Source organism: Felis catus, chromosome A3 (assembly GCF_018350175.1).
Source record: "Felis catus isolate Fca126 chromosome A3, F.catus_Fca126_mat1.0, whole genome shotgun sequence".
Taxonomy (NCBI): domain Eukaryota; kingdom Metazoa; phylum Chordata; class Mammalia; order Carnivora; family Felidae; genus Felis; species Felis catus.
Window position 1 is genome coordinate 50,828,827 of NC_058370.1, and position 15,606 is coordinate 50,844,432.

General features: G+C 42.5%; 1 long non-coding RNA gene across 1 annotated transcript; it reads left to right on the plus strand.

The window, feature by feature from the left end:
- Window positions 1–834: 834 nt before the first annotated feature.
- On the plus strand, window positions 835–7,774 carry LOC123384211. The gene is made up of 3 exons (XR_006594937.1): window positions 835–907; window positions 2,388–2,455; window positions 5,322–7,774. It is a non-coding gene; the product is annotated as an uncharacterized LOC123384211 (long non-coding RNA).
- Window positions 7,775–15,606: the final 7,832 nt, after the last annotated feature.

Consider the following 15,606-nt stretch of genomic DNA (forward strand, 5'->3'; position numbering starts at 1 on the left):
GCCTTGGCACTCTGTTGGTTCCCTCCTATGTGGGCCTCTACACAGAGCAGCTCCAAACATTGGGTTTGATTCCCCAACTTGAGGGAAATGACGGAGAGATAGTAATAAAAACATAGAGATGAAGAGGAAGAACACATGGGAGGGAGTAAGAAGGAAGTGAGATAATTTTTTGTAATTAAAATTTAGAATGACCTCCCATCACTCTGGCTGTATTTTGTTAATCAGAAGCCTATTTCTAAGCACCCCATCTGGAAGCCCATTCTCTTCCCTCCTGAGGAGTGTCAAATCCTTCATAACTCTTTACTGCATGCCATTCTCTCTTCTCTGCAGAGTGGTGTAACTCATGGGTGTAAGTTTTCAGGTGTGGAGGCCTTTCCCCAAGGAAGACCAGTGTTAATTAGGGATCTTCCATATGTCTGCTATTGGCACCTCAGTCAGCTGGGACCTCCTGGGAGACAACAAACTCTTGGAACAGTACCTGGGCTAGTAGGCAGGGTCTCTACATCTCCATGGGTCCTTAGCTCACCACTTCTGCTTCAGAAATCAGTTTCATTAAATGTCACCTTGGGTTAGGCCAACTGGAGATTTTCAAGTCTCCAGTTTTTCCAGATTTTCAAGTGTTTACAGCAACAGAACTCCATTCCCAGTTGGAACACAAACTGGTCAAAACTGAGATTCTCAATAGAAATTCGAATACAGGCCCCAGGTGGCCACCATGACAGCTCCCTCCCCAGGCCCATGGAGACTTCCATTCTCAGAAGAAGCCAGTGAGAAAGAAATAAATTTAAATTCCCCATATTATTATTAAATTTGTCCTTCTTTCTTTGTCTCTCCCAGGGAGAATTGCCAAAAACTTCAGGAGCTGTATATCCAAGACTATTCACTGAGCAGGGAACTGATGATCAAGGTAGACTGGAGGATGGAGATCTGGAGAGAGAGGAGGGCTGAGAGGGAAGGGGGACTGGGCAGGATGTGGTTTGTTCATTTCTCACTTAACATTTCTTTGAAAAATTAGGCTTTCTGGGTTAATAGGAAGATGGATGTTTGGCCTATGGGCAGGTGGGGTCAGTCTGTGGGCAGAAAACACTGGTCATGGAATATAATGGTGGTGGATGGGCTGTTCAGGGTGGGGGGATGCTGAGATGGCAGAATTAGTAAGTGTGTGGCTTCCATGCAACTATATCCTGCTGGCACTTACCTTCCTCTAAACCACTAGGTGGTTGGGGTATCTGGGGTTACCTTTCTTCCTTAAACCAGCCCAATCTGTCCATAGGAAGTCAGGTCCCTGCTCATCCTTCTGTCTTCACCACATCTCCAGTGGAGGGCACCATGCTTGCCCTAGGATTGGGCACTTCAGGGGAATACCATGTGCCAGGTGGACAAACAGTGTACCAGAATACCTGGACTAGGGACAGATGTGAGTGCATTCTGCAACTCCTCACTGTGCCTCTATAACCATCATTTCTCATCTACCACAGTCAGGTTTCTCACCTGAGTGCCTAGTTGGCAAAGACGTATCCTCCAAATGTCTTACGAAAACTGTCTGGAGAACTGATAGGTTCTTTCTTAGTGGACCTTTCCTGAATGGACATCAGAAGCATTATGTAAATGAGGAAGCAAGTGTCCTCTCACCCCCTACCCTGTTAATCAGGGATGGCACCTCTGATTGAGTGAAGAAAAAATTCTGTGCATGGGGATGTTTTGAGGGGCTCCTTATGGAGGTGAAGCCTTTAGCATACCTTGGTTCCAGCCTGGGTGTCAGAGACTCCAGTGGAGCTGGGACAGGGAGGTGCTAAACAAACAGGTTCCTAAGACACCCCATCACCTCAATCAGTGGCTTGGCTTAGGACAGGATGCAAGTCAGTGGTGGGGTTGGGGGTGGGATGAAGGTTGCTGGCTCATGGCCTCTAACTGGGAAAGGCAAGTGGCTTTTCCTCCGTAGGCCCCTGAGCAAATCACTGCCCTTCACTGGGCCTCTGTCTCATCTGGGAAATTGAGGGATGATGATTCTATGGCAAAGGACTCATGGAGTGTAAGGTTCAAGGAAGCAATATGTGGAGATTTCTGCCCTGCTCCAACTGGAGGTGTAAAGACCAGAACACTAATGACAGAAACATGACACTGAGTCCTCAGGGAACTCTGTGATATAGGTGTAGTTCTTCTCAGACCCTCCAGATAAGGAAGCATGTCAGGGAAGCCAATCTGCTGACCCAAAGTTAACAAAGTGAATGTTGGAACTGGGATTGATTGAGACTCAGACCATACTGGAGGACTGAGTAGCACTGGGACCAGGTGACTTGGATCAGATGTCCAGGGTTTAAGGTCGGGGGTGTAGGGGGGAAATGGGGTAATGGTGGCTTCAATGAACTTGTCTTTAACCCTGGAAGGAAAGGCTCTTCACATTTGCTGCCCAGGTGGTAAACCCCCAGACAGCCTGGAGAGGAAGCAGCAGCAGGTGAGTGTGCTTGTAAGGAGGGGCTCCAGGGTCACAGAGTAGGGGGTTCTCCCTACCAGCTGAAGGCCTCCAAATAAACAGAGGAGGTGGCTGGACAATGGAGGACACCCTGGAAATGGGTGAGCCTATGAGCTGATCAAAGAGGACCAGGAATTTGAAGTTTGGGAACCAAGAACCCCTATACTGATCCCTGAGCCCTCAGTACTTGGCAAACCTCCCCTCATGAAAGGCCACCTTTATGAGCTGGAATTTCATGACCATCTTAGGGATGAGGGAGGGAAAGTCCCTGTGAAACACTGGTCCTCGTTCCTCAGGATGCTGAAGCAGCAGAATTGCCTGACTGCAAAGCTGTAGGAGGTTTTGACTGAGCAGGGGTTAGCCTCTCCACTCAGAGGTGCCCATCTGGGGAGAGTGAAGTCAGGCCTCTCCTCCTCTAGATGCCCACAAGTAGTGGAGCAGTCCTCAGTAGTGGAGCATGAGGCCTCATCCTTCCTCTCTGTCATCAGAAAGGGCTGGGCTACTAGGTGCCTGAGCCTGCCCCAGTGTTTTGACTTCTTTTGAGCCCAGAGCTCGGCTTAGGGCCAACTTCTGTTTTCTGTGTGTTTGACCCCTTTATGGGACCTGACCTTAGTGCAATATGATGACCAGTGGGCACAAGGGGGTAGTAATTGTTGGGGGCAAGGATGGAGAGTGTCTTTCTGGTCGACTCTGGCTGTCCATCTCCCAGGGGAATGAGATCAACCTTCAGAAAAGGAACAGATGTGAGCAATTGTACTCACTGTGGGAGTGGGTAAGGGAGTGGAAATAAGAAATGACCTTGGGCAGCACACTCTCTGCCTCCACCCCCTTCCTCTTACATTTACTTGGAGAATTTGAGGACAGAGAAGTGGGAAACCCATCCACTTTGTGGGTGGGGGTAGGGCAATGGCATCAAGGAAAACTTCCTGGAGGAGGGACTCTTTATAATGCATCTGTGAGGACAGGCAAGACCTGCATGTGATTCAAGGCAAGACCTGCATGTGATTCAAGTGTATGCAAAGACCCAAGACTGGTTCCTTGCCCTACTCCTCACCTCCCACAAGTCTCCTGCAGCGTCCCCTGCCCAGGCCCTCTCTGCATCCTGTCCTTCCCTCTGGCATCCCAGGAATACAAAATAATGATGGAGATCTTGTTGCTCCAGGTAGCTGCAAATCCTTACAACTTTGAGCCAGAGGAACAATCCAGGGTCTGGTTCAGGGGTATGAAGTGGCTCAGCACTCCCAAGGCAGAAACAAATGAAGTGCTGTTGGCTTACTGAGCACTCAGAACAGGACATGGAGCACAGAGTGAAGGGGGCTTAAAAAGGGGGATGGTGATCTTATGGCAGCCACCAGGTCCTGAACACAAAGCCCAGTACCAGTAACCAGCCACTCTACTGAGACCAAGTAAGGCCTTTTCCTCAGCAACGGGGTACACCTGGGACATTCAGCGTTCCTTGGGACTCTTACTTCCATTCTGATAAGAAGGACTTTGTGAGCCTTGTTTTGTTTCCCCTGAAGGCCACTAGGAAGGGGCTGACACCCTCTCCCACCACCAGTCCCTCTCACTCAGCCCTCTTCCCCAGTGCCTATTAACCTATTGGGAGGGGGAATATTTTTTTTGTTGTTACAAATAGTAAATAGGTTTGAATATTATATAAAATCCTGTTCCTGTTACAACTTGGGGGTTGCGGTTTGGTTCTTTCATTTCCTGTGCTCTTTTAAATGACAGACAGATTCTCACATTCCTCCCTGAATTAAGAGTCATCAGCTTATTGTATGGGGGAGAATAGAGAATGGCTAGCCCCCCTCCCTGGAAACTGAAGGAGACCCCCAAGCACCCCTTATTCAGAAATTATATTTATTTCAGTATCAGAAAGGAGCATAGACAACTTCTTGGAACTGATGGGATTGAGAGATTCAAGATACTTTCACAGGTATAGCAATGGCCATTGATATTTGACTGTCTTTAACACTTGGCAGGACCATGTCTTAGGCCAGGAGAATTGCTGTCTTTATACCTTTGTGGGGAGAAAGAGGAACACTTTTAGCTTGTCTTGACATTTCTTTTGACCAAATATTAGGAACTTGTACTTTTCTAGTTCAATCTCTGGAAATTCATTAGCTCTAAGGGTAATGTAAAAGAGCTTAAAATGGGAGTGGCTTGGGGCGCCTGGGTGGCGCAGTCGGTTAAGCGTCCGACTTCAGCCAGGTCACGATCTCACGGTCCGTGAGTTCGAGCCCCGCGTCGGGCTCTGGGCTGATGGCTCAGAGCCTGGAGCCTTTTCCGATTCTGTGTCTCCCTCTCTCTCTGCCCCTCCCCCATTCATGCTCTGTCTCTCTCTGTCCCTAAAATAAATAAACGTTGAAAAAAAAAATTAAAAAAAAATTTAAAAAAAATGGGAGTGGCTTAGTGGTTCAGTCAGTTAAGGTTCCCACTTTGGCTCAGGTCATGATTTTATGGTTAGTGAGTTCAAGCCCTGCATTAGGCTCTGCACTGATATCCCAGAGCCTGGAGCCTGCTTTGGATTCTGTGTCTCCCTCTCTCTCTGCCCCTCTTCTGTTTGCTCTATCTCTCTCTCAAAGGTAAATAAGCATTTTTTAAAAATCTTTTTTTAAAATTTTTTATGTTCATTTTTGAGAGAGAGAGAGAGACAGAGTGCAAGTGGGGGAGGGGCGGAGAGAGGGAGACAGAACCCAAAGCAGGCTCCAGGCTCTGAGCTGTCAGCACAGAGCCCGATGCGGGGCTGGAACCCATGAACCATGAGATCATGACCTGAGCCGAAGTCGGACGCTTAACCAATTGAGCCACTAAGGCACCCCTAAAAAATCTTTTTTTTTTTTGACAGCTCAAAATGTGCATATGGAAAGGACAAGCCCAAGAGAAGAATTTACAAATGGAATGAGGGCATGCAGGACTTTCCATCCTCAGGGCTCCTTTAGAGGCTCTGTGATCAACTTGAATCATCCTAGGATCCTTGTTCACAACCTCTGATTTCCTTTTCCTGCTTTCATCTCCAGGGGGAAAAGATTTGTGCAGCTTTTAAGGCTACAGCTATACATCTTCTCTTGAGCATTACTGCTTTTTGTGAACTAGGATTTCCTTTACTTCCATATAAAATTTTTTAGTGCAAAAATTCCCTAGAAGGCCCCCAGCCTCTCAATCAAGTATGTCTCCACCTCCCTGGATAGTCCTGACTAATCAAGTTAGATCTGGTTTGTGAGGATAATAGATCACCATCTTGGCTGGTGAGGACCGCACTCTCATTTGCTGTCCAAGGAGTCTCTGGGGCCATGTGGTTTGGAGTTCCATGGTCTAAGACAGTCACCAGTTACACACTCAGTCATGTCATTAATGGCTTATCCTAAACGGGCAATGAGGCTTGAGCCCACAAAGCTTGGTGCCCTTGGGTATCTGTGTTCTTTTCCATTTTTATGTTTTGGCTATGTCATGGAGTGTCAAACTTTCTTGTTGGTAGCTCTGAGACATGAGGTGAAGTCAGGTGGTGTGGAGGGGTCCAGCAGGAAAATGCCATCAAACTGGTAGTCTGTAGTCATGCATGGGCACAACCTTGCCAATTGTTCTTCATTGTGGATGGTAAACAACACTGCTCTGAGCTCACCCTGAGTACCCAACCCATGATTAGAAGCTAAAGAATTACCAGCTGGCATTTTGAACATCATCCTCTGAGAAACACACTGCAAGAGCAAGTGACAGATAAATTGTTTGGAATTTATGATTTATCCTTTCCTTTGTAATGGCTGCAAGTGTCATCAAGACTCACAGAAGGCTAGATTCTGTGAAGGAGCCTTTTTCAGAATAGCCAGTAACTGAGTATAAATCCTGGTTCTTAGCAGCACAGATCCTTCCTGATATAGCAAAATCATTCACAAAATGACTGATGAAGGAAAGTTAGTAAGCCAGTATGTCTCCTTCAAAGAGGAAGAGAAGTGCCAGATCTCTGGGCTACTAGAAGGCCAGGAGGAAGGCACAGGTGTCTCAAGGCATACTCCTGCAGGACTGTGAGGCTCCTGAGACCTGATCAAGTGTATAGTAACATTTAATAAATCCTTAACTTCTTATATGGCAGAGAAGGAACACTTTATTGCATCTTTGGGCATCCCCTGGGCAAAATTACAGTGAGAGTCACCCAGAAAAGACCCATGTTTGCAGCAAGGGTCACATATCACTCAAACTGTTTTGTTCTGTTTTGGCATTCTTCTACTCCAAAAGTTTCAATTATGTTTTTTTGTTTGCTCATTGTTGAACTTCTCATTTTATTTTTTTCACTTTCTTCCTCATTTTCTTAAGTTGTTAACCTGTGTTCATTTGCAGTTTTGTGAGCTGCTTCTGAATGATTATTCTTCTCCTTTTAAAGAGTACCAGAGCAGTTCAGTTTCATTTTGTGTACTCCACCTTTTGGTCCACCTTAGAGACAACCAACTGATGCAACTAGTCCAACTGATCCAAGGGTCTCTTTGTACCCTCTGGAGATGCATCACTGAGTAGAGAATTTCTGTTCAATAGGTCCAACTCAATACATTCCACCTAATTCAGCTGCATGTTACTTCCACAATCATCCCAAACCCTTAATGTCCATTTCTTCAGAGTTTTTCTAGACTTCTCTTTATGAACTGGAAAAAGAATGCAGTTATTTTGGCGTGTAGCACAATTCTTCATGGGTTACACTGATTATCTCATGGTTTTGGACTTGCTGGTAGTTGAGTCTGCCTCAGGTGAGTTTTGGTATAGAAGCCAACAAGGCTGGTGGGTACTTGTCCGATCAAGATCAGCAGTGTCTTGCAAGGCAGCTATCTCAGGGGAGACCATTACAGGATCCTCAGGAAATCAGAGTTAACCTCCTCAGACAGGGGTTGGAGGGATTCTTCTACTGACAGAACAGACTCTGCACAATTGTGCAGCTGAATATACCAGCTCAATCAAAAGCTGCCCTCATGTCCCCATACTGATTTTCTGATCCCCATCCCATCTAAACCAATGTAATTTCATTCACTGATATGTGATGGGAATTCAATGTGTGTTGTATTTTATTCAGTGGCATAGATGAGACTCTGTGTGAAGTTTTCAAAAAGCTAAGGTCTGGAAATACAGGATTTACTTAAAGAAACATATAGAAACTTCAGCTCAATTATGGGGTAATTGAGCTGGGAATTTGACCCCCCCTGAGTTAATTTGTTTCTTTTTAAATTTAAATTAAGTGCAGTTTGAAGCGAGATATTAATTTCATTACATGTGTTTGTCAAAACTGATCTAAAATATTAAATACATGGTTGCCAAGAACCTTGCCTATTATGAATAATTGATTAGAAATACCTAATAGTTAAATGGTGGAGATATAAGGGCATCCTGGGTTTACCTCACCCCTCAAAAATAGCTGTATTGAGGTCAAATTACTTGGAACACCTAGGAAATAAATCTACAGAGCAGCAGAAGGATCTCTAAAGTTGGAGGGAGACAGCTTGGCTGATACGAGGTGATATATATAAATTGGGGGAGAGAAAACAGCAGAGCTGCAGAGGGGAGGGAACCATTTCTGTGGGGAGACAAAAGGGAGAGAAAGAGAGAGGGGTTGAGAAAGTGGGGATTGAATTAGCACAAGAGGAAAACTCCTCTGGACCATGGACTGGGGAGCAAGAAGCACTGAGTGTCCCAGTTCTTTTTTGCAAACAGCTTTGGAGCTCAAACCCTGAGGTTGTGGAAGCATGCGACTTTCTCTGGAGTGGAGCCATGGTATGCACTCCTGCAAAGGAGGGAACTGGCTGTAGAGTGCATAGCATGTTGTAGCAACCTCTGGAGCACACTGGAATACTTTTGGAAGAGGGTTTACTGCCTCCACAAGGACAAAAGACCCTGCAGGTGACAGCCAAAGGCCTTCATCAGCAGGGTGGAGAGACTCTGCTCTGGAGGAGGGGAGAAGAACCACACCATACTATTCCTTTAAGACTTTGGATTTTGAATCCCAACCATGTGCCAGAGAAAATACGTGAGTTTTTGGTATAAGGCGAGCTGGCTTCCCTCGCTAATCTGAAAGGCCTGCCTGAACAGTAGGGATTGGGATTCCTCAGTCCAAAGACTAGAGATTGGGGTGACACCACTTTCTCCTCAATACCAATATTGTGAGATTTCTGAGAGCAACACAGCAGCCCCCAGTGGAGGCAAAACCCACTTACACCAAACCCTGCCCCTCTTTGCCTAGAAACTGCTTATTTACTGGGGAAAGATTGACACTGGGCCAACACAGCCAACTTCTCCTTCAGACCCACACAGCCACCCCCTCCCCAAGGCATCAACAGAAAACTATTGTTTTTTCCTTTTTATTTCTTTTGTTTTTTTCCTTTTAGAATCAGGCTCATAGTTTCTGATTTGTTTTTTGTCATATCCTTTTATCTCCTTCTCTTTTTTTTTTGATCAGGCTTTTTATTATTTTCTTTTCTATTTTCTTCTGTTATTTTTTTCTTTATTTTTTTTAACCTTTCTTTTTCCTTGGACTCAGCCTTATACTTTTTTGATTCTCTTTTTATGGACTAATGCTCCTTCCCCCTTTTGTCCAGGATCATATCAAGAAGAAAATCAAAACACAATTAGTTAAAGGTCCAACACTTCACCACTGCAAGCAAAGAGGAGCTCTGAAGAGTACTGACCAGTGGAAGGAGCAGCCAAACACAATAGCAAGGTGCACACAGCATACATCAGAAACACTTTCTGGAGTACCAGGCCCAAGACAGTGTATGACCCCTTTTTAATATAATAGGCACAAGACACATAACAAGTTTTTAAAATACACAAAAGTCAGAAACAGCCCAAATGACAAATGGAGGAATTCTCCCAGAAAGAAAGGTCAAGAAGAAATCACAGTCAGTGACTTGGTCAAAACAGATATAAACATATATCGGAACAGGAATTTAGAACAACAGTCATTAAGACTACCAGCTGAGCTCGCAAAAAGCATAGAAGACAACAGAGAAACAATTGCTGCAGAGATCAAAGACCTAAGAACCAGTCAGAATGATTTTTAAAATGCTATAACTGAGATTCAAAATAAACTAGCCACAGTGACAGTGAGACGGAGGAGGAGAAGAGAGAATGGGTGAAATAGAAGATAAAACAATAAAAAATAATTAAGCTGAGAAAGAGGGAAAGGAAGTTACTAGATCATGAGGGAAGATGTAGAGAACTAAGTGATTCAATGAAATGAAACAATATCTGTATCATAAGAATCCCAGAAGAAGAGATAGAAAAGGGGCATTAGGTTTATTTGAAAAAATTATAGCTAAAATCTTCCCTAATCTGGGGAAGGAAACATGCTTCTATGTCCAAAAGGCACAGAGAAACCTCTTCAAAATAAAAACAGTTCAACACCATGACATATCATAGTGAAACTGGAAAAATACAAAGATAGAGAATTCTGACAGCAGCTAGGGACAAACAGTCCTTAAACTCCAAGAGTGGACACATGAGGTTAGTAGCAGACCTGCCCACTGAAACTTGGCAGGCCAGAAAAGAGAGGCAGGAAATATTCAGTCTGTTGCATAGGAAAAATATGTAGCCAAGAATCCTTTATCCAGCAAGGTTGTCATTCAGAATAGGAGAGATAAAGACCTTCCCAAACAAAACCAAGGAATTCATGACCACGACACCAGCCCTACAAGAAATTATAAGGGGGAATCTCTAAGTGGAGGGGGGAAAAACCATCAAAGATTACAAAGGACCAGAGAACATCACCAGAAACATCAAATCTACAAATAACAAAATGGCACTAAATTCATATCTTTCAATAAACACTCTGAATGTAAATGGACTAAATGCTCTAGTCAAAGACATAGGGTATCAGAATGGATGGAAAAAGAAGAAATGGATAAAAAAGAAAGATGAAGTAGTCATATTTATGTCAGACAAACTAGATATTAAAACAAAGACTGTAATAAGAGATGAAGAAGGGCATTATATCATAATTAAGGGGTCTATCCATCAAGAAGTTCTAACAATTGTAAATATTTATACCTCCAATGTGGAGGACAATACATAAATCAATTAATCACAAACATAAAGAAACTCATTGATAATAATACCATAATGGTAGGAGACTTTAATTCCCCATTTATAGCAATGGACAGATCATTTAAGGACAAAATCAACAAGGAAATAATGGCTTTGAATGACACACTGGACCTAATGGATTTCACAGATATATTCAGAACATTTCATCCAGAGCAGCAGAATTCTCATTCTTCTCAAGTGCATATGGAACATTCTCCAGAATACATGACATATTGGATCACAAATCAGCCCTCAATAGGAACAAAAAGATTGAGATCATACCATGCATATTTTCAGAGCAAAACATCATGAAACTTGAAATCAACAAGAACAAAGTTTGGAAAGCCCTCAAATATATGAAGGTTAAAGAACATCCTACTAAAAATGAATGGGTCAACCAGGAAATTAAAAGAAAAATTAAAAAAAAAATACATGGAAGCAAATGAAAATGAAAACATGGCAGTCTAAACCCTTTGAGATACAGCAAAGGCAGTCGTAAGATGAAAGTACAATGCAATTCAGGCCTATCTCAAGAAGCAAGAAAGGTCCCCAGTATACAACCTAACCTTACATCTAAAGGAGCTAGCAAAGGAGCAGCAAATAAATCCCAAAGCCACCAGAAGAAGGGAAATAATAAATATTAGACAGAAATAAATGATAAAGGAACAAACAAGCAAAAAATCACAGTAGAACACATCAGTTAAACTAAAAGCTGTTTTTGGTAAGAATAAACAAAAGTGATAAACCCACAACCAGACTTATCAAAAAGAAGAGAGTACCCAAATAGATAAAATCACAAATGAAAGAGGAGAGATCACAACCAACACTACAGAAATACAAACTATTATAAAAGAATACTATGAAAAATTATATTCCAACAAAGTGGACTATCAGAAGAAATGGATAAATTCCTAGAAAGTCATGCACTACCAAAACTGAAACAGAAAGGAAAAGAAAAATTGGAGAGTGCCAATACCAGCAAATAAGTTTAATCAGTTATCAAAAATCTCCCAACAAATAAGAGTCCTGGACCAGATGGCTTACCAGGGGAATTCTACCAGACATATAAGAAGAGTTAATACTTATTCTCCTCAAACTATTCAAAAAAAAAAAAAAAAAAAAGGAATGAAAGTTTCCAAACTCATTCTATGAGAACAGAATTACCTTGATTCCAATACCAATGAATCCACTAAAAAGGATAATTACAGGCCAATATCCCTGATAAACCTGGATGCAAAATTCTCAACAAGATACTAACAAATCAAATTCGACAGTACATCAAAAGAATTATTCACCATGATCAAGCTGGATTTATTCTTGGGCTTTAGGGCTTGTCAATATTCTCAAATCAATCAATGTGATACACCACATTAATAAATGAGAAGATAAGAGCCATATGTTACTCTCAATAGATGCAGAAAAAGCATTTGACAAAATACAGCATCCTTTCTTGATACAAATTCTCAATAAAGTAGGGATAAAAGGAACATACTTCAACATCAAGGCCATATATGAAAGGCCCACAGCTAATATCATCCTCAAAGGTGAAAAACTGAGAGCTGTCCCCCTCAGGTCAGGAACACAACAGGGATGTCCACTTTCACCAATGTTGTTCAACATAGTACTGGAAGCCCTATCCTCAGCAATAAAACAATAAAAAGAAGTAAAAGGCATATCGGTTGGTAAGGAAGAAGTCAAAATTTTCACTCTTCACAGATGACATGAGTCCCTACCTGGAAAGTCCAAAAGACTTAAAAAAAAAAAACCCTGCTAGAACTGATACATGAATTCAGCAAAGTCACAGGATATAACATCAATGTACAGAAATGGGTTGCATTTCTATACACCAATAATGAAGCAGCAGAAAGAGAAATGAAGGAATTGTTCCCATTTACAATTGCACCAAAACCCAGAAGATACCTAGGAATAAACCTTACAAAAGAGGCAAAACTATCTGTACATTGAAAACTATAGAAAGCTGATGAAAGAAACAGAAGAAGAAACAAAGGAATGGAAAAACACTCCATGCTCATGGATTGGAAGAAAAATATTGCTAAAATGTCTATACTACCCAAAGCAATCTACATATTCAATGCAATCCCTATCAAAATAACACCAGTATTCTTCACAGAATACTGCCGTAAAATTTGTATGGAATGAGAAAATACCCCGAATAGCCAAAGTAATGTTGATAAAGAAAACAAAGTTGGGGCATCACAATTCTAGACTTTAAGCTGTTTACAAAGCTGTAATTATCGGAAGAGGAAGATGGCGGCTTAGGAGGATGCTGGGCTCACCGCACGTCCTGCTGATCACTTAGATTCCACCTACACCTGCCTAAACAACCCAGAAAACCGCCAGAGGATTAGCAGAACGGAGTCGCCAGAGCCAAACGCAGACGAGAGGCCCACGGAAGAGGGTAGGAAGGGCGGCGAGGCGGTGCGCGCTCCACGGACTGGCAGGAGGGAGCTGGGGAGGAGGGGCGGCTCGCCGGCCAAGCAGAACCCCCGAGTCTGGCTTGCAAAAGCAGAGGGGCCTGACGGACTGTGTTCCCACAAGCGTGACTTAGCGTCTGGGAGGTCATAAGTTAACAGCTCTGCTCGGAAAGCAGCACCACAAGCCTGGAAGTGTGCAAGCAGCCCAGACAGGGGCCATACCACTCCACAGTGAGTCCTGCCCCTGGGAGAGGGGAAGATAAGATACACACCAGTCTGACTATGACCCCAGCAGTGGGCTGGGGGCAGACATCGGTCTGACTGCAGCCCCACCCACCAACACGTTGCTCCAGACAGCACAGAGGAAGTGCCCTGCAGTTTGGAGCTACTACAGGGACTACCAAGAATGATGAAACGGAAGAATTCTCCTCAAAAGAAACTCCAGGAAGTAGCAACAAAAACGAATTGATCCAAACTGGTTTAAGCAATATAATGGACCAAGAATTTAGAATAATAGTCATAAAATTAATTGTTGGGCTTGAAAAAAGCATAGAGGACAGCAGAAAATCTATTGCTAAAGAGGTCAAGGGACTAAAAAATAGTTATGAAGAATTAAAAAATGCTATAGATGAGATGCAAAATAAAATGGAGGCAGCCATAGCATGGATTGAAGAGGCAGAGGAGAGAATAGCTGAATTAGAAGATAAAATTGTGGAAAACGAGGAAGCTGAGAAAAAGAGAGATAAAAAAATCCAGGAGTATGAGGTGAGAATTAGAGAACTAAGTGATGCAACCAAACAGAACAGTATCCGTATCATAGGAATTCCAGAAAATGAAGAGAGAGAGAAAGGGACTAAAGGTGTACTTGAACAAATCATAGCTAAGAACTTCCCTGATCTGGGGAAGGAAACAAGCATTGAAATCCAAGAGGCACAGAGAACTCCCTTCAGAGGTAACTTGAATTGATCTTCTGCAAGACATATGATAGTGAAACTGGCAAAATACAAGGATAAAGAGAAAATTCTGAAAGCAGCTAGGGATAAATGGGCCCTAAAATACAAAGATAGACACATAAGGGTAGGAGCAGACCTATCTACTGAAACGTGGCAGGCCAGAAAGGAATGGCAGGAAACCTTCAATGTGATGAACAGAAAAATTACTCAGCCAAGAATCCTTTATCGAGCAAGTCTGTCATTCAGAATAGGAGAGATAAAGGTCTTCCCAAACAAACAAAAACTGAAGGAATTCATCACCACTAAACCAGCCCTACAAGAGATCCTAAGGGGGAATCTGTGAGTGAAATGTTGCAAAGACCACAAAGTACCAGAGACATCACTACAAGCATGAAACCTACAGACATCACAATGACTCTAAACCCATATCTTTCTATAATAACACTGAATGTAAATGGACTAAATGCTTGAATCAAAAGACATATGGTATGAGAATGGATAAAAAACTAGATCGATCTATATGCTGTCTACAAGAGACTCATTTTCGACCTGAGGACACCTTCAGATTGAAAGTGAGGGGATGGAGAACTATCTATCATGCTACTGTAAGTCAAAAGAAAGCTGGAGTAGCCATACTTATATCAGACAAACTAGACTTTAAATTAAAGGCTGTCACAAGATATGAAGAAGGGTATTATATAATAATTACAGGGTCTATCCATCAGGAAGAGCTAACAATTATAAATGTCTATTCACCGAATATGGAAGCCCCCAAATATATAAAACAATTAATCACAAACTAAGCAACCTTATTGATAAGAATGTTGTAATTGCTGGGGACTTTAATACCCCACTTACAACAATGGATAGATCATCTAGACACACGGTCAATAAAGAAACAAGTGCCCTGAATGATACATTGGATCAGATGGACTTGACAGATACATTTAGAACTCTGCATCCCAAAGCAACAGAATATACTTTCTTCTCGAGTGCACATGAAACATTCTCCAAGATAGATCACATACTGGATCATAAAACAACCCTTAACAAGCATAAAAGAATTGAGATCATACCATTCATACTCTCAGACCACAATGCTATGAAACTTGAAATCAACTACAGGAAAGTCTGGAAAACCTCCAAAATCATGGAGGGGTTAAAGAACACCCTACTAAAGAATTAATGGGTCAACCATGCAATTAGAGAAGAAATTAAAAAATATATGGAAAGAAATGAAAATGAAAATACAACAATTCAAAAGCTTTCAGATGCAGGGAAGGCAGTCCTGAAAGAAAAATACATTTCAATCCAAGCCTATCTCAAGAAACAAGAAAAATCCCCAATACAAAATCTAACAGCACACCTAAAAGAACTAGAAGCAGAACAGCAAAGACACCCCAAACCCAGCAGAAGAAGAGACATAATAAAGATCAGAGCAGAAATAAACAATATAGAATCTAAAAAAAAATGTTGAACAGATCAATGAAACCAAGAGTTGGTTTTTGGAAAAAATAAACAAAATTGATAAACCTCTAGCCAGGCTTCTCAAAAAGAAAAGAGAGAGGAGGAGGGAAGATGGTGGCGTAGGAGGACGCTGGGCTCACCGCGCGTCCTGCTGATCACCGAGATTCCACCTACACCTGCCTAAATAACCCAGAAAACCGCCAGAGGATTAGCAGAACGG